The sequence below is a fragment of the Lotus japonicus genome, chromosome 4, assembly GCF_012489685.1.
Source record: "Lotus japonicus ecotype B-129 chromosome 4, LjGifu_v1.2".
In the NCBI taxonomy this organism is placed as follows: Eukaryota; Viridiplantae; Streptophyta; class Magnoliopsida; order Fabales; family Fabaceae; genus Lotus; species Lotus japonicus.
In genome coordinates, this window is record NC_080044.1 from 1414826 (window position 1) to 1434611 (window position 19786).

The window sequence follows — 19786 nt, forward strand, 5'->3', positions numbered from 1 at the left end:
TTATGGATTGGCTTTTGAATGGGGGGCATTCGTTACATTAGGTGATATTTTGTGACATATAGAATGGGGGGCAAAGCGAGGCGCCACAATGGAAATGGAGGTTATTACATATAGAATTGGGGGCATTAATTTATCGAGTATTACATATTGGGGATCCCAACAGTGACTTGATTAAATCATAGCTAACTTGTGATTTTCTTTGTAGAGAGTATTACATTTTTATCGAGTATTACATTTTAATGAGTATTACATATTGGGGATCCCAACAGTGACTTGATTAAATCATAGCTAACTTTTGATTTTCTTTGTAGAGAGTTATTGAGGCAGATGCGCTCCCACGCTTTAAAACCCTACTGCAAAAAAACAAAATTACGAAAGTCAAAACCAAAGTGTGCAAGAATGTTGCAAACATAGGTTTTGGAAACCAGCAGCAAAAATTAGTAAGCTGTATTGCAATCAAATATATGATATATTATATATGTATTATACAATATTTAATTGTAAATCAAATAAATATGTGCATGATGTGATAAAAGAGGGAATCATTGTGGAAATTATCAAACAAGTGATGTATACTACATTTCCAGGAAGGATGAAAGCAGATGATTTTGATTTTAAATGGTGGGCATGTCAAGCAATAACCTCTTTTGTATATAAAGCAGATACCAGAAACAGAATGTAAATTGAATTTTGATATGTATAATTCAAATTTGCTCCAGTGCTCCTGTATATGTTTTTATTATCTTAGCAAATCTTCTAATCTGATGTACTTGGTAACAGGGCACTGGTGGAACAGGGGTGCATAGAATCTCTGATTCGTTTTCTTCGGAGGAAGAATAAAAAAGAAGAAATAGACGCAGAAAGTATTTTGTCTAGTTTGGAGAAGCTATTAAAAGAAGGCGGGGACAGAATAGGCAAATTAATTGTTGAGAATGATGGTAGGGAAGCAATAAAAAATATAATGGGCAGTGGCATTAAAGAGGAAGATAGGGAGATTGCTATGCATGTTTTGGACATGCTTCCATCAGCATACCCTAAATCAGAAAAGAAGAAGGCTTTGCTCATTGCGATTGCGGAAGAATTGAAATGCATTCCAAAAGAGATAACTGCGATGAAAGAAGTTTTAATTGAAAACTTGGGCTTTCTAAAAAAGAATGTGGTTACACTTGCTGATTTTGGTAATTACCAAAGACCAGCAAAACAGTCTCTCCTTTTTTTTTTTTTGCTTATAAAAAAGAAAGGAGAGACTGCTCCTCTACTTGACGGGGCATGCAGGAGAGTACAAGACTAAACCAACAATATGGGCAATCTGGCCAACTGAGAAGAGAAAGGGGCCAAAGAAAGGGGTTGTCATCACAGGTTCAGTCCTTTCCTCATCTATTTAGTCCTTTCCTCATCTCTTTATTTTTCCCATAAAACTGTACTAATGAAACATAATATTGCAAAACTATTCTGGGAACACATGATGGCAGACCTACAAATGAATGAAAAGACAACACTGACAGTTTTTATGGGTACCTGTTCATCAGGAGCCTTTTTCAGAGGAGCTAAGAGATGCAGAGGGGTGGTTTTTTATGGAGCATGCAATTGGCCGCAGTTTACTTTTGATGGCAACTTCATGAATTCACTCTTACCTATCCTTCGAACCCTCACAGGCAGAATCACTCATCAGGAACTCTATGAAAGAATCAAAGAAAGCTATCTGGCTTTGAACAATTGGGCAAAAGCAGTAATGTTCTGCACAGAAGATGCTGTGATGAAGTACTTGGTAGGATAAGGTTGTAGTGTTTGTGGCTCCTAGGACAACATTTACTATCTAGACAAGGATTCATTTTGATTTTGAAGAATTCATTTTATTTTGAAGACTACTTTTGATGGCAACTTCATGAATTCACTCTTACCTATCCTTCGAACCCTCACAGGCAGAATCACTCATCAGGAACTCCATGAAAGAATCAAAGAAAGCTATTTGGCTTTGAACAATTTGGCAAAAGCAGTAACGTTCTGCAGAGAAGATGCTGTGATGAAGCACTTGGTAGGATAGGGTTGTAGTGTTTGTGGCTCCTAGGACAGCATTTACTATCTAGACAAGGATTCATTTTGATTTTGAAGAATTCATTTTATTTTGAAGAATACTGTAAAAGGGTTTCTTTTGATTTTGAAGACTACAGTTTCTAGAAATTTACCTTCAAGCATGTACTATTTTGATTGTTTTTTGAAGTTCTTCTGCATCCAATTACTACATGCCCATATCTATTTGAATCTAAAGTGGATGTACTCCCTGCAACAACATAGCAAATAGAGATATTAGGATCTGAATAGATCAATCAAAGTAAAATTGTCTACCATACCATCTAGATCCAGTGCAATTTCCATCCAACAAAGTGGTTATTTGACATGGATCTGGAAAAAAAACTATGTAAAAAAACTAGACCAAATTGAATTAATTAAGGGTCAATACCCTACAGCAAAGGGAAGGCGTTTGAGATCTAAACTCAGTTTTCTCTCCTCATGGTATCAGAGCTTCTTGATCCGTATCCATGGCTTCCGCTCTTGTTGATTCTTCTTCTCCGGTATTTGGCTTTGTCTACAGTGTTTGCTACTGAATCCCCTGTTCGCAAGACTCCACGATCTAAACTCAGTTTTCTCATCAGAATATTGGAGCAGATCTCCATCAGGTTTCTATGGCTTTGAATGAGGATATATCGAATTGAAATAATTGAAAGGTGATTGAGAGTATTTGGCATGGACTCAAAGGTGGTGTGGTGCGGTGGTGTGCTGCTGACATCGAGATTGTTTCAATTCAACCATGAAACCCTAATGCTTGGAACAGGTGTTTAAAGGATGAAGATGGGCCGTACAACCATTAGCCCACATACACTAACACACAATAAGCACGTGGGAACCAAGAGATCTATGATAGATTTTATAGCAGTGAAAAAGTAAAAAACATGGGTTTTGAGTTTTGACTGACAACTAAAACAGGGTTTGAATGTAGAAAAATACTAGGTTCTGCTAAGTGACTTTAGAAATCTAACTCCTGACACGCATCTGTAGCCGTTGATCACGTTCCACACACGTTTTTATAAATAATAAAATATTTGTTTACTTCAAAATTATTTATCTATTTTGTGTCATGTGGGATATGACCTCAATGAGTGAGTTAAAACAATTTATTATAAGAGCATCTCCAATGTTAATTCTTAGTTCTTTGCACTATTTATGTGGGCCCGTACTGACATATAAGCAACTCTTTGTAGATTTTGCTCCAACCATGAGTTCTTAGTTCTTAGCACTATTCATCTGGCCTCGCAATACCATTATATTAATATTTTTTTATTTTCATATAATTTTGATTTAAATTTAAATGTTAATTCAATACTTAAATTAAATAAATGAGAGAGAAAAAATTATATTTTATGCTAAGAACTCAAAAAGTAAAACTTCTTATATTATTTTTAAGAATTAAGTACTCCACGTTATCCCCTCCAGTGGTTAAGAACTCAGTTCTTAGTTCTTAACTCAAAAATAAGAACTAAGAACCTTGCATTGGATGCTCTAACTTGTTCAAAGAAGCTAAAATTTTAACTTTATTATAATAAAACAAAATAGAAAAAAAAATTGACTTCTTATTTTTGGCATGTTTACATTCATATCCGTTAATATTACTATGGGGTTGGGGTGCATTTTAAAGAGGTTTAGAGAGAGAGAGGGTTGAGAAAGTGGCAAGTGTCGGTTTCATGCCAAAAATAGTCAATCCGACCAAAATTGAATACACCATATTCTGAACCGCTTTCGACTAATTTCATCTTCGGATTGATCGAGTGCAGGTTAGGCGGGTGAACGGTTTATTCGGGTGGGTTTACACGAGTTAATGTTCACAAAAAATGATAGAGAAAAAAAGAAGAAGAAAGAAGAACCATAACGCGAGCCCGAAGCCCAACAAGCTCAAATCTCTGTTGGGCCAACTCCCTAGCTGGCTACGATTTGGATCCCGCTCTAACCACTAGATCTTCGTCGCAACATGTTGCACCTCATTTCTGACAATCCATGAGCTTCAACTTATAGGATGAGCTCGTCCCTTAACCTGAAAATGCTTGAATGCCGAACTAACGAGGGAGAGGATGGGAGATCAAAGATAACAGCCTGGGTTATTACTTAAGACCAGTGGCGGAGCTTGACCAAAATATATAGGAGGGCCAAAAAGTTTTTTTTGAACAAACTTCCAGTGAGAGTAAAAATCCTCAAATCCAATAGAGTTTTTATCTAAGCTAAAAAGAATTAAACTAGCTATAGCAAGAAGATAAAAAAAATGCTAGCAGCTTCATTCTAAAATCTTACCACACTATCCAGTGAAAAAAAAAAGACCCAATACCCCTTTTTAACCAATGACCATAGCTTCCAAGGGCCAATGCAATACACCTTCTCAATTTACCAGAACTAATCTATCAAAATTGCAATGAAGCTATATGCCAAGCACCACCAACATACTTTGGGAAACTTGCCCAATTACTTTAGAGTATCATCAATAAAAAAAATTAAAAAATAGAAAAATTCTTAAAAATTAGCTATAAAGAAGTTTTAGAGACATAGAGCTGCACCTGCACATTAAAATGAGGTTAGAGCAAGAAAATTGAAATAAAAATGCTTTGATTTAGAGTTAAGAGTTGTTGTATAATTTTTACTAACAAAAGTTGGGAATAAGAGAAACTTTGTCATGAGACATCCACTATGAGACATCCTCTTCAGTCTTCACCTTCCGTACTCGGACAAAATTTTGGAAAGAAAAATAATAAAGGGTGTCTAAGAAGCTTTGGAATTAATAAAAGGTAAAAATTTACTTTACTAGTTTATTATTATTGTTATTATTATATGTTTCTCTATCTACATTAATCATATTATAATATATTTGGTACAAACGTTTACTGACATACACAATCACCTATAGCTACCTATGCATATATGTACCTTTGTCATGATTTTTCATAACATATGATATTATTACTAATATTATAATAATATTTCTTAGTAGTACTAGTAAATTTTTCAAAAATAATATGAGGGCTGAGGGCTCCTCTAGTCCCTTAAATGCTCCGCCACTGCTTAAGACTTAAGAGAGTGAAAATGAAAAGAGAGAAAGACATTGAGATAGAAGACCGAAGGCTGAGAGAAAGAGTGTAAAAACGAGTCAAGATGTATTTCTCTAATATTTTTAATTTTTCTCACACACTCAATGCTTCTAAGTTCTATGTCACGTGAAGAGCTAATCTTAGTAGTGATAATAGCCTATAGTAGCCTATTGATCCCAGACATTTTCTTTCATTTGACATGCAGTACACCAAGAGTAATGATATATGCACACCTCATTTTTTAAACATTCAATCTTCACCTCTTTTTATTTCTATCTCTCTCTTCTAATTATCTATCACATCTCATATTTTCTCTTTCTTACTTTTTTTTTTATTTCTATCTTTCTCCTCATCCACCTCTTTTCACCTCATTTTGAGGTGTCAACAAACAATTATTCGTACACCAAACATCAAATAGTTGTTACTTTTTCAACTTTTGAGCATTAAAAAAAATAAAAGCAGACAACTTCTGTCCAAACGTATGCAACAAGGTAAAAATGCATCCTCCTTCAATTCCCGTCAAATAGTTGTGACAGGAATTGAAGGAGGATGCATTTTTTTCTAGGACAATTATGTAGATCGATTGTATTATTTTTGGTTCAATGGATTGTAAAATAGTCTCCCTTGGAGTTTTACTCTGTCTATATAATTTTAGTACTCTTTTTCCTTCACCAGGTTTTCCCAAGGGGGTTTTTCCTGATAAGGTTTTAACGAGGCTTGAATTATATAGACTTTCTCCTTGGAGGCGGTGGGTGGTGGGTTTGTCTCTAGTAGAGGGATCTTTGGCAATGTTTTGTAACAGCTCTTAGTTTCTCTTCCTTTTCTCCCTCTTTTTTGTATTGGGTTGAAGTACCCCTTGTACTTCTATTCAATATATTTTAGTTGCTTATAAAAAAAAAAGTATAAGACACAAGTATCCATGTCCTTATATATATAAAATAATACTTGAAGTTCATGTAACAGTTGGACACAGGTTTCAATTGGTTGATTTTTCATCAACTGTACTCGAACGAAACAAGCTGTGTGAAACCAAAATTGGTAACCCAAAAACCCGAGAATCCACCTCAATCCGCCTGAAAGCATTATTTTTCAATCGGGTACTTCAGTTTTGGGTGGGTCATGGTTTGTTGCTCAGCCCTAGTTGCGAGTGTTGGAAAATGGAGTGGGGCCAGGTGGTGTCAAACCGTTCATGTGAGTCAATCAGAACAAACAAGTTAAAAGAAAAACTTGTTTAAACAAATTAAAATTATAACTTGTTTGACCATGACAGACCTCGTGACCTGTGCATTGTCTCATTACATTAACTAGACATGTCTCCTGTCTCACACAATGATTCTTATTCTACTTTGTCTTATTATAACAAGTTAAAATTTTATAAGTCAAATATTTGAAGTGTCAGAATAAATTATAATTTAAACTTGTTTTAACTCACCTATCGTCAGATCTCACCATTTTGACAAATATTTTTCAAGTAACCCCATTTTGACAATTTTTTTTATTATTTAAAAAAAGTCAACCCGTGAATGTATATATTAACTAGTACTATGACCCGTGCGATGCACGGGGATAATATTTTTTTTTCTTGTGAGTATTTTTTTAAAACCTGTGCTGTTTTTTATGTTCATTAAAAGTAAATTTATGATTTAAAAAGACAAAATTATTTTTAGATATAAGCAAAACATAAATTAGTAAGTTTATTTTCCCGCTTACCTAAAAAAAAGTAAGTTTATTTTCCCCCATGGATGTGTGCTTTTATTTTGTAAAAGTACAATTATTTTGTTTCTTATTTGTTTTTGTCCTTTTTTTATGAGCTTTGATTAAAAATTTACTCACAACTACATTGTATAAGAAGTCTTTGTCTATGTAAAATATCATCACGTAAATATTCTCAAGTTTTCTCCAAGCAAATTCTATCTTTGGAAGATATCAACCAAGTAGCAAAAAGTCTTCTAAAATTGTTTAAAATACCCCAATACAAAGCTTCTATTACTCCATCAATGTATTCTTTATCGTCTTCAAGTAAGCTCATCGCATAGCACACGTCCTTGTAGGTGTCTCATGTGTGTGCTCTTTGAATTCCCTAACTCATAAAAACCAAATAATAATAAAATAAATCATTTTTTTAAATATTTGAGGTAAATAGAAGAAGATATAGCATCATGACATGGAGCTTATAAAAAAAATTAACATTAATGGGAGGACTGAAACTGTGAAATAAAATTTCAATGGAGAAGAGATAGTGGGAAGGTTATTTTTTGCATTGATATTATATTTAATATTAAAACCACCACCGTCAAGTTTTAAGGATTAATTTTAATTATTATTTAATTAATTATTCTATAAATAAAAGATTAAGAATTCATCTGCTTATCTTATCAGAAAAAGAAAAAAAAAACGAATTCATCATCTAAAATATGGCCTATCAATTGCTTTTATGATGAAGCCAAATTGCACAACTTTTTTTTATCAATTCCGTTCTTTTTACTTTTAATTAATTTTAAATTACGGGTTTACTTTGCACTTTTTTATTATCATATTTTTGAATTCTATTTGCTTAAAATTTTCAGTGCCATTTGCTTGCCCTTCATGGTGCTCTATGGATATGTTAGTGCCTTCACTACCCGCACATTCCCTTCAACCCAAAACTTAACATCATTGAAGTTTGGCATGCAAAACACTATTTCTATAAAGACATATTTTGAAGTTTCATTTCATGGAATGCAAGACAATATCTCAGCATTAAGAATAGCATTTCCATGAAAAAAGACTAAATAGGAAGCAAATGGGTTCCAAAAAAAGACTTCCATATGCTAAAGAGTATTTAGTTTACTACAATATACTTAACAGGGCAAGAGCTAAACACCATTAAATTGAAAATCATAAATATAAGTAGAAAAGATAGAAACCCTCAGTTCTCATGTACCATCGATCATTTAGGCGTTGTAAGATCCAAATCTGAAAATTAGAGATGCTAGAACAAATAAAAAAAACATAACCCAAACCATCCAAAAGCAAAATCAACTAAATAATAATCAAATAGTTAAATGCATTAAGTGGTTATACATCAAAGAAAGAAGAGAATTGAAGTTCTATATAAGCTAAGAGAAGTAAAAATCCTAAACATACGAAAAATTATAACATATACCACTTTTTAATTTATATAAAATTAAAATTACATATACATTAAAACAATGATTAGAAAGACTGATATTTATGAATATACCATGAAATCCCGCAAGAAACCCTAAAATGACCCCTAAACCCTTCAAACACACAAACAAATAATACCTGTAGATATTTGAGAGGAAACTTGTAGACAAATGGAGTGACATAAGGGGCACCGGTTTCAACCTCTTCTGTCATCTTAGATCAAATTGCTAGAGCTTAGAGCTATCTCAAATCACCCGAACAAATGCATATTGAAAGTAGTGAATAAAAATAGACGAATTGGAGAATTACCCATATAATGCTCTATTTTTCTAAAGATTCCCTCTCACGGAGCAAGGATTGTCATTTCACCTTCAATAGCTTATTAGCAAATAGGTAAATCATTCTAATTACGTTCCAACTAAAATCTTAATCACTTGTATAATAGTGCAGGTTGTGGGATTCAAAATCACGAAATGGAATTCAAAGTTGGAAAAAAAAAATTGAGCAATGCAAAAGAGATCAAATGATCTCAACATGCATCCTATGATAAACCAATCATGGTTTGATACCTTGAGGCCATATATGTTGCTAATTAACATGTCCAGACTGTAGAACTTGAAAAATGGGTATGAAAATGATGCGTTTAAATACTGATAGAATAAGAAAATTCAGAAGAAGAAAGGATGACACACCAAAATATTCATAACACAGACAATATCGATGACATTTAGAAGTTTTTATGAGAAAGGGGTAATGGAAATTTATAGAGGTAATGAAGCTAGAATGAAACAACTCACCTCTTGAAATTATTTTCAAAAAGTTGAGAATTTTTAGCAGGTGAAACGACAACTGTGAGACACCCATAATTATAGGATGTGTTACTCATTATTTTTATTTTTTTTATGGCTCCACCTAATGTGGACTAGTAAAAAAGTAGTCCAATTTTGGACCAACACTTTTGACGGGCTATAGAAGGTGACTTTTAAACTAACTTACTAATTAATATAGATCTGTTCAAAAAAAAAAAACTAATTAATATAGATTAAATAGATTAAACAATGGTTACTTCATCCTCATCATCATCATGATCATAAATGCCCTCATCAAGCTCTAAATCTTCACCATTTGCAGAAGGCTTACCCAATTTGCTAATCCTCTTAACCTTCCCCTCAAGTTCTGCATCAATTTCCTCTTTTCTTCATCACCTGCATTTCTAGGTTTCTGAACTGTCTGACCATACCTTGGATTCTTTACTGCTTTGACACAACGAAGATGCTTTTTCATAGCAACTTCTTCAATGGAGTCCAAAAACTGAACCAGATCTCTGCTAATCGACCTTTTCCCATCTAAAATCATTGGATCACAATCCTAAACCCAAAGTTTGAAACTTTTTTCAGGGACTAAAAATAACACAGAAAATTCTAATAAAAATAAAAAAATGCCCATGATTGGATTACCTGAATAGAATCGAGTTCGAGGAGCAAGTTCATAGCTTTGAAGGAGAGAGCTGAGAAATCGAAGTGGTGCCACCACACTTGGAACCAGATCTGAATACTACGCTTGAAGACAGGGAACACAAACCACACATCCTCAACGGAGGAGTACAGACTGCACACAACCACCACACTTGAACTCAGATCTGCATTTCTCTACTTCAATTCCTTCTACCTTCCCACTTTTCTTTCTCTTGAAACCCAGATCTGGAACCATTGTCACAAAACAACAGAACAACAGTACAAACGCTAGAAATCTCGAACACACAAATCCTTCGTTCTACCCCCTTCATCAATCATTACCTTCCCCTGAACCTCAACGGTGGCTCCTCAACGCGACGCGGCGGAGGGTGGCTTCGTGACACGACGACGAAGACCCATGGCGACGCGGTTCAACGGCGGCGCAGGCAGCGACTCGGGTCAAGGCCAGAAGGCAACGAAGGAAGGTGGCTCGATCTGAAGCAACGGTGGCGGCGACGGAGAAGGGTGGTGAGGTGGTGGGGTGGTGGTGCAGCAGTTGCCGTAAGAAGGGTTGCAACAACAGTTGGTAGAGATTAAATAATTAATATAGATTAACACCTAATAATTAAATATTTATTAATTAGATTAATTAGAAATAATAAAACTGGTTGGAACCGGTTAAAACTTGTTCCCTAAAATTAGATCAATTTAAAACTGCCCCACATTAGACGTCACCTTTTTTTATAAAGGAAGACTCAAAGTTTGAGCCTTTGAAAAAATCAAAGTAAATACCTTAACACACACTATGTGAAGTGCACTAAAACTAATTTATATAGTTGTAGAGTAAAAAGTTAGTGATGTGTTTTTTTTCTTTTTTTGAGTGTAATAATATTTAGTGTGCCCTATGGAATTCCATAACATATAATATTTAAGTAATAATAAATCCATTTAAATTAATTGCAAAGTGAATAGTAAATGGATATAGGATGACATTGGTGGGAGGGGAAAGGTTAGTGATTTTTTTAGTGAAATCATAATGTGCCTTATGGAATTTCATAACATATAATATTTAGTATTTAGCTAATAATAAATCTATTTAAATTAATTGCAAGGTGAATAGTAAATATAATGGATATAGGATGACATTGGTGGGAGGGGAAAGGTTAGTGGTTTTTTTTTTTAGTGAAATCATGTTTCATATTTAATTCATTCAATAAATGAAAACTAAGGCTATGTTTGGCATGTTTAGCTGATAAACTAGCTGAAAGCTGAAAAGCTAGCTGAAAGCTTATAAGCTAGTTGATAGCTGAAAGCTGATAAGCTAGCTGAAAGCTGATAGCTGAAAGCTGAAAAGCTACGTGATTGAAACAAAAGTGTTTGGTAGAACTAGCTGTTAAACAAGCTGAAATTGTAAAATGACATAAAAGGACATACTTGTATAATTATTTTTATATTTAACATTACTTTATTTTCACATTGATACCAATATGATATTAATATTAAAATTATTATCACTTTAAATATTTTTATTAGCCTACAGTTATATATCTTCTTAAAAATATAATATTTATTTTTATTAATATAATATTTATAATACTTGTGGTGCGCAGCGGTGTGGCAGGAATAGTGGCGGAAACTGCATACGTAAGTGTGAGGGGAAAATAAGTTTAGTGTTTTTATAAATATATAAGGGTAATGATAGAATTTTAATAAAATAATAAGGATAAAAATGAGAATAAATTTATTAAGTTATAAGCTTTAAGCTATAAGCTACCTGAGATAGCTTATAGCTTAAAGCTTTAAGCTACTAAAATAAGCTCCTTCACCAAACACTTTTGAAGAGCTTTTAAGCTAGTCAAATAAGCTTTAAGCTAGTCAAATAAGCTATAAGCTAGCTGAAATGACATGCCAAACATAGCCTAAGTATGTTTTCCCTATGGAATTCCATAATTAATAACATCTAAATAATAATAAGTCTATTTAAATAAATTGTAAGGATGGTTAAGATCAAAACTAATCAACGGTCATGATTGATTTCCTAGAAAATATTCTACGAAATTACATAAAAATCCATGGTAAAATATTCATTCATGAGTCATAGTATATTGCATGACTATTTTACCCTCCTTGTTGCCAAACTTTGCTTTTATATAATATATAGATAGATATAGATATAGATATAGATATAGATATATATAGATAGATAGATATAGATAGATAGATAACTAATAGACATGTTTTATATAATAAAATTATGTGAAATTTAGTAATCCAGTACTACTTGACGTACATTATATTCATGAAAGTTTTGATACAAATATTCATGAAAGTTTGAAGAACTCTAAGTCAGTTGATTCTTTTTTTGTTTTCAAAAAGTCAGGCTGGTCCTTGAACATAAAATTAAAGTCAATAGCCATGGATGGTTTTGATTATCAATCTATATAGGCGTGTTACCATGGAAGCTTCAAAAGGGAAACGAATTGGTTATCAAGGGAAGAAAGCTTTGTGGAATTGTGGCATAAAACCCCTTACAAGTGCACACCAAATTTAATTTATGAATTATAGGGATTTATGAAAGTAAAAAGAGAAGGTGGGGAAGAAGATTATTTGCACGATGACGGCAGACTATGGAAGAAGAGAAAATTGTGGTTTCTGAATACAGGGGATGTTGGCAACGGGGATGGAGAGCAGTATCACGGTTTTTTTTTTTTTTTTACGAGAGAGAAGCATCACGGTAGAAAGATGCATAGGTTATGTTGGTAACAGATTTTTAATCTCACCCATTCATTATAATCCAAAGGCTAAAAATTGATGCATTCACTCTCAAATAAGAAACCATCCTCTCACTAGATACCCTCCCTACAATATTATACTTATCAATTACTCCGTACAAGGGGTGAAGTAATAATTTACCATTGAAAGGACTAAGCTAGGTTTCTAATATATATAAACAACTATAAGGATACAATGATCATGCGCCGCTAAGAATTGAAAAATGAAACCCTCAATAATGCTCTTATCGTTGTTTTTTCTTCTTTCCTTGATCTTCAATATTTGTTATGCTTCTAATTGTTTACCTCCATCAGCCACCTCTAATTTGTATGAAAAAGTGTGTTTTGATACAGGAAATTTGACCTCCAATACCAATCCCTGCCCAATCATCAACCATTGCCTAAAACTTCTGGAACCTTACCCTCAAATTACTTCGGCTAAAGACTATGTTACACTTTGCAAGTTCTACCTAGAGGTGGCAATAGAGAATGCAACAAAAGCCCATAATTATTTCAACGAAGTGATGAAGAAGAACCCTTCTTCTGAAGCCTTGAAATTTTGTGCAACCGTTTACTATGACGGGTTCGTTAAAGAATTAAAAGGTTCATTGGCTGATTTGGTTAGGGAGCCATCAAGTGCAAACTATGCTGCCTTTACTGCTGGAGATGGAATTAACGCCTGCAATAACCTCTTGGATGAGGAAAAGATATCTAATCCTACTCTTCATACCTTAAATGGTGACATGTCATTTCTTGCTGTAGTTGCGTTTTTTGCTACAAACAATCTTCCAGGCCAGTAATTGACATATATACCTATGTTGCCTTTTGCTTATAAAAAATAACCTATGTTGGCTTTTATTGAATTTTAATCCGCTTATATAAAGGTATCTTTGATTCCAATTTTTTTATTTTTTATTTTTATTGATGTTCGGAAAATTGGACCGGTCATGAATCAATGGGGGCACTCATTACTATTTGTTCCACTTCCATGCATAGGAAAATTAAATTTCATATTTGTTAGAAGTTAGAACAGCAACAAACAGTATAGAAGAAATAGAGAAACACACTATCGTAAAAAAAAAAAGAAAACACAAGAAATTTGATCACACAGCTGTTCACAAATTCACCTAAAAAAAGTTATTAAATATGGCTTTATTTCTATATAACCCCCGAATGGAATCAATTCCCAAATAACCGCATTATATTTCTGATTTAATAAATTCAAACCTTCCATCAAAATTGCTATTGGACACACCTAAGCTAGAAATTTGCACTAGCAATGATATGGCACCAGTCAACACATAATTTTACCAAGATTTGACACACTCAACTAATAAGTGGTCCGTTGTTTCCATTTCAACACTATAACAGCACAGGGCGCGTTTCTAATCTAAGTTAGTTTTCTTTTGAAGCCATCCACAATCCACATGATATTGCATGCCTAGCGCGATAGGCCACATGCTTTTGTTTTTGTTGAATCACTTTGATGAGTAAAACATGGTAACGCTTGGACTTAGAATACTCAATTTACTTATGATGTCATATTCAAAGTTTTGTTCACGTTTTTTCTTCCCTTTAAAGATAAACTTTGTTCACTTTAACACTGAGGTTATTAATTAGAGTTAATAATCTCTCTTTGCTTGCATCTATATATATATTATTAGACTCGTGATCACTATATATCATCTCAAAATTACCAAATTAAAACTACACCTTTAACTTGTTGCAACCATGGCCAAAAGGAGTGTTGCTACCATGGCTTTACCATTATTCCTAAGCATTTTCATTTCCATCTTCTTGATTTCCATAACTTGCTTTCAAGAAGAGCGATCGATATACTTGGTCTTATTAGAGGGAAATGGGGTTGCATTTCATGAAGGCTTACGTGATGGAGATTCATCAAGAATTGACCCCAACAGGTTAATTACATATACCATATCTTATTTTTTTTCAATTTACTCTCTCCTCTTTTCCTTATAAATGATTATTGATCCGTGAAATTCTTTATATGTCAAAAAATTAAACTTTCTATTCAAATGTTGATTATGTGTATGAAAAATGATTTATTGAAAAAGAAAAAACTTACTTTCATAATTTCAGTGCTTCGAAAGGTGTTAGTCTATAGTCATCGGCTATGAGATATCCTCACACTTAAAAAATTAAGGTCACCTTAAAATTGATGTTAAATTGTATTTTGTTTTCTAAAGCCCACTAAAGTTTATACTTGATATATGTTAAAACAGGCAAGCATATATGGTCCAAATCAAAGTGCATTATGGATTATTGGGTGGTTTGCCTTGTACTGTAATAAGATCCTTTTAGTTACAAAGGCTTGTGGTATGATTATACATTGCCACCAGGCAATTTCTCTTTGTTCCTCAACTTTTATTCATCACCAACCATAAGCACTTGAAACGCATTAATTTTTTGCACAATGAAATTCCTGAGATCGTAAATTACTTCAATTTCCTCTCTTGTTTATTAATTGTTAATGTCAGAAAGTAAATTTATTCATATTTATCTGTCCACTTAAAATTTGAAAAGAGTATTAATTGATGTTTTCTTAAATAATGCATTGTGAGAAAAATAAATGAGAAGGGATAAAGTACAATTTAAAGAAAAAATTAGGAAAATAAATTTATGAAAGTTAATAAAATTAATTTCATTTCTTATATGTACTATTTTTTCTCTTCCAAAACAATTAATAATTAATGTTTATACTTTTATTAACTAATGTGTATTGATGTATAATTAATGTGTTAATTAGTAGTTACTCCGTTCATAATTAACTATCCAAAAGAGAAAAAAAAAATACATACATATTAAGAAGGACGATTTAATTTTATTAATTCTTAAAAAATTATTATTCGTTTCCCTTTTTACACTTTAGAATGTATTTTATCTTTCCTCCTTTATTGTTCCCACAAGAATGTTACTTGGAAAAACATTAACTAATCTTCTTTTAAAATTCCAAGTGGATATATATATATATATATATATATATATATATATATATAAAAGAAATGGAGGTAGTAGTATATAGTAGTGTATATATTATACATTTAAGCCTCTGTTCTTTATAAACTGGTCCAAAAGAGAATAAACACATACATTAAGAAATACAATTAATAAGTTTAATTTTTTTAAAAATTTTTCTTTTTCTAATTTACTCTTTAAAGTATATTTTTATTTTTAGAAGAAGTTAAAGTGTATTTTTATGAGAGCTCTGCTCTTCATTTATTTTTCTCATAACAAATTATATGGAAAACAACAATTAATACACTTTTGAAATTTTAAGTGAGCAAATATAAAGAAATAAAAAAAAATCTTCCTAAGTAGGCGTTAATATAGAAAGAAAGTAATAATTTGTTGCGGTTGTATAGTGGTTCACCCTTTTTTTTTGATAGACAAATGTTAGTGGTTAGTTGTTAGTAATTACAAATGCTCCTCATCAGGGTTCGAACCCTGGACCTCCATCTCCAACACCTATTTCTACCCTTAGCTCAACCAAGTGAGCTACCCGTCCCACCCCTAGTGGTTCACCCTTAAATCATGTTTTTTTACAACTAATATTCAATCATGTTATTTATAATATGTTTCATACGTGAAAACAAAAAATCATTTTAATTTGTAAACCATACATATATATATATATATAGGGAAATGCTAACTTACTCTCACTTGATTTTGTGAAGGAGTAAGTTAGCACTTAACACCTTTCTGAATGTTTTTGAAGATTAAAAATGGGGATATTTTTGTCTAAAAGAAAAGGTGTTGGTTGCTAACTTACTCCTTCACAAAATCAAGTGGGAGTAAGTTAGCATTCCCCATATATATATGCTTTTCTTAGTTCGCGGGAGACAAAGTGATTAATTTATATAATTAAGTTTCAATCGCTCCCACAATTTATGTTTATGTGTACCATACACTAATAATGTGTTTGCTTTTTTTTTTTGTAAATTGCTAACTATACAGCGAAGCCTCGACGGCACATGCAAATCACTTATTGGCATCTCACGATCTACTTCTGCAAAGCACTTTAGAGAAGGGAAGCTACAATAAACTCCACAGTTTCAAACACATTATTAATGGTTTTTCTGTCCACACAACCCCTTCCAAGGTCCTCTCTAGCAAGAAATATTTAACTTTAGTCCCTACATTTCTTCTGTTTGATTTGGATTTTCCTAATAATTTTTGAAATCACCAAAAATTTAATCCCTGATATTTCAAAAAATTTAGGCTAAAAAGCTGAAAGGTGTTCCGGGAGTGAAGTTGGTAGCAAAAGACAGAGGAGCTAAAAAGATGACAACTTACATTCCTGACTTTCTAAATTTACCAAAAGGAATATGGGCAGAGGAAGGAGGAGTCAGAAATGCAGGGGAAGGAGTTGTTATTGGTTTTGTTGACACTGGCATCAACCCACATCACCCAAGCTTTGCTTACAACCCTTTGCACCCTTTCAATTCAAGTCCCTCTCCTTTCACAGGTGAATGTCAATCTGGTCCAATGTTCCCAGACACGTCTTGCACGGGAAAGATAGTGTCTGCTAGGTACTTCTCAGCTGGGGTTGAAGCTGCTACCACCCTCAATGCTTCAGTAGATTTTCTTTCACCGTTTGATGCAGATGGACATGGCAGGTTTGGTTAATTAATAGTTATTAAGACGGGGCGTGTGTTTGTTAAACTTTTGGGATAGTACGTTCCTCACGCTGTTTGTTGTGTCTAATTGGTTTCAGTCATGTGGCATCTATTGCTGCTGGAAATGCTGGTGTTCCTGTTGTTGTAAATGGTTTGTTCTATGGGCAAGCCAGCGGAATGGCGCCGCGTGCAAGGTCATTTTTCTGCTTCTTTTTTCTACCAGGGTTATATTGGTTGTGTTGGATGTGAGATGAGAAATCATTTTTTCACATCAGTTTCAACCAATGCCACTGAAAGGATAAAGAAATTGTGTACTAATATTTACACCACAGGATCAGACTTGTTGCTATGAATGTTGCTTTCTTTTTGCAGGATTGCTGTTTATAAGGCTATCTATCCAACAGCGGGAACTGAAGCAGATGTCATTGCAGCTATCAATCAAGTAAGTGACACTGTCTATCTCAAACCGATTAGATCCATCATGCAGATTGATCAAGTAAACCCTAAACCCTGAGCTCAACAGAAATTCAAACACACACTAAAGTAGCTTGTTTGAGTTTTGATTACAGGCTGTGATGGATGGGGTGGATATCATAAATCTCTCTATTGGACCAAATGAACCCCCAGAAAACACATTGATCTTCTTGGGCTTGTTTGAGATTTCCTTGCTATTTGCACGAAAAGCAGGAGTTTTTGTGGTGGAAGCTGCCGGGAATAAAGGTCCAGCACCTTCATCTGTAGTGTCATTCAGTCCCTGGAGTGTGAGTGTTGGCGCTTGCAACACAGATAGAAAGTACCATGCTTCACTTCTCCTTGGAAATAGCCAAACAATCGATGGAGTTGGACTATCAGGTAGTTCTGTTCTGCATCCCAAAACAATCCTTCAATGTTAATCTATACTTGTGTTTGTTTACCACTTCAAATGTTCAGTGTTTGAGATTCTAACTAAGCTACACTACAGGACCCAGTTTGCTAGCTTTGTTTAAGCTAGTATTAGCTAAGGATGCAATGAAAACAAATGGAACATTCCCAAGGACTCCAGAGTACATAGAAGAGTGTCAACATCCAGAAGCTTTGGACCCTAAGATAGTGTTAGGAAGTGTCGTTATCTGCAATTTCTCAGCAGGTTTCTCTAATGGAACATCAACTCTGGCTGCCATTGTTGACACCGCAAAGGCTCTAGGATTCGAGGGTTTTATTCTAGCCGCAAACCCAATCTATGGTGATTATGTTGGACAACCAATTCCTTTTGCCATTTCTGGTATTTTGATCCCTCGTGTGGCTGATGCTCAGGTACAGAAGATAACATATTAGAATTATCATTTAAACAGAAGCTATGCAATTAGATAAATAAAAAGATTTCTTTGAAATGTAGGTTCTATTACAGTACTATGAAGAACATACCAAGAGGGATGAGAGAGGAACTGCCATAGAATTTGGTGCTGTTGCAGCTGTGGGGGAAGGAAGAATTGCCTCTTATACGGGGCGATCACCCGTTGTGAGTAGATTTTCTTCAAGGGGTCCAGATATCATTGACAAGGACAAAGATCCTGCTGATGTACTTAAACCTGATGTTCTTGCTCCAGGGCACCAAATATGGGGAGCCTGGAGCGGTGGAGCCCCATGAGTGCCACAACACCTGAGCTGAGAGGTACATTATAACTATTATTTGCAAATAGAACTGATATTTAAATAAGCTATTAGCATCAATCAGAGACAAAGGAATTTAATCCTAGGTCCCTGTGATTAATTGGGGGGGAGGGGGAGTTCAGTAGTTCAATCAGTTGACACTGTAATTTAACTCTTTTACTGCCAACACATACAGGAGACAATTTTGCAATAATTTCTGGTACCAGCATGGCCGTGCCTCATGTGGCTGGAATAGCTACACTTATCAAGCAGTATAATCCATCATGGGATCCATCAATGATAGCATCAGCAATCACCACAACCAGCACAAAGTATGATAATCTTGGAGAGCTTATCATGGCTGAAGGCTATGGTATCAACACCTTGTATCCTTCCACTCCTTTTGACTATGGGGCAGGCATTGTGAACCCCAACTGGGCCAGAGATCCAGGCTTGGTACTTCCATCAGGTATGCTACTACTAGTAGAAGGGTTTAGAGCCAGATAATTCAATGCTTATTCCCCTTGGTTATTGTATTGTACTGAGAGCAAAATGGTCATGAAACAGGATTTGCAGACTACATCAGGTTCTTGTGCTCTGTGCCAAACGTCAACAAGGGCAAGGTAAATGCAACCACCGGAGAACAATGCGATAACCCGTTTGACTATCCATTCAATCTAAACCTTCCTTCCGTAACTATATCTGCATTGAGAGGATCAGCTTCTGTGCGGAGAACTGTTATGAATGTAGGAAACTTTACAGAGACATACATAGGCTCTATTCTACCTCCAAATGGAACTATAGTCAACCTGTGCCCAACTCTGTTTACCATAAGTCCACAAGGAAAACAAGAACTAGAAATAAAGCTCACTGTCATCCAACCAACGCAAAATTTTAGCTTTGGTCAGATTGTTTTGATAGGAAACTTGAACCACATTGTAAGAATTACATTGTCAGTTCTACCAGTTTCAGTACATTGAAAGATTGAATAATATATTAAGCTCGGTCGAATACGG

At 34.1% G+C, this 19786-nt stretch overlaps 1 long non-coding RNA gene and 1 pseudogene across 1 annotated transcript; one reads left to right on the forward strand and one right to left on the reverse strand.

Annotated features, from left to right (window-relative positions):
* Positions 1 to 28: 28 nt before the first annotated feature.
* LOC130710365 (uncharacterized) lies at positions 29 to 2809 on the reverse strand. The gene is made up of 3 exons (XR_009010360.1): positions 2462 to 2809; positions 2187 to 2281; positions 29 to 353 (listed from the first exon to the last, which is right to left on the reverse strand). It is a non-coding gene; the product is annotated as an uncharacterized LOC130710365 (long non-coding RNA).
* An 11426-nt stretch (positions 2810 to 14235) lies between these two features.
* Positions 14236 to 19750, forward strand: LOC130710656 (subtilisin-like protease SBT2.4; annotated as a pseudogene).
* Positions 19751 to 19786: the final 36 nt, after the last annotated feature.